The sequence below is a fragment of the Hyaena hyaena genome, unplaced genomic scaffold, assembly GCF_003009895.1.
Source record: "Hyaena hyaena isolate Hyena2069 unplaced genomic scaffold, ASM300989v1 scaffold_1552, whole genome shotgun sequence".
NCBI classification, from domain to species: Eukaryota; Metazoa; Chordata; class Mammalia; order Carnivora; family Hyaenidae; genus Hyaena; species Hyaena hyaena.
In genome coordinates, this window is record NW_024082189.1 from 279,246 (window position 1) to 280,027 (window position 782).

Consider the following 782-nt stretch of genomic DNA (forward strand, 5'->3'; position numbering starts at 1 on the left):
ATAGTTGTATATCAGTGACAGAAATGTTTTTTTTTTAAATATTGTTTTTATTAAAGCTTGACTTTTCAAATTCAAGTTAAAATATAAAAAAAAATTGGAAATCCCTTCCACAAAACTTGAAAGATATTACATGACTGCCAATATTATTGCAAATTCAGATAAGAAGTCTACATTAAAATAAATTATTTGCCTAGTGGTGATAATGCAGATACAAATTTTGACGGAGCATTGTATTGGATTAAAAACAACATCCTAAGTGTCCATCAACAGATGAATGGATCAAGAAGATGTGGTTTATCTATACCATGGAATACTACATGGCAATGAAAAAAATGAAATCTGGCCATGTGTAGCAACATGGATGGACCTTGAGGGTGTTATGCTGAGCAAAATAAGTCAGGCCGAGAAGGACAAATATCATATGTTTGCACATATAGGAGGATTAGGAGGAACTTGACTGAGCACCATGGGGGAGAAGAAGGGGGGAAATGGTGGGGGAAAGGGAGAGAGGCAAACCATGAGAGACTCTTGAATGCTGACAAAAACTGAAGATTGATGGATGTGGGGGGGAGGGGGGATGGGCATGGAGGAGGGCACTTGGGATGAGCACTGAGTGTTATGTGGAAACTAATTTGACAATAAACTATTTGTAAAAAAAAAATAAAATAAAATTAAAATTCCACAGTTTGGCAGTGAATGATGCTGATAAGAAAAAAAATAAAAATAAAAAAAATAAAAACAACATTTTTAGGAAAGTAAGAACATAGGACACAGAACTATGC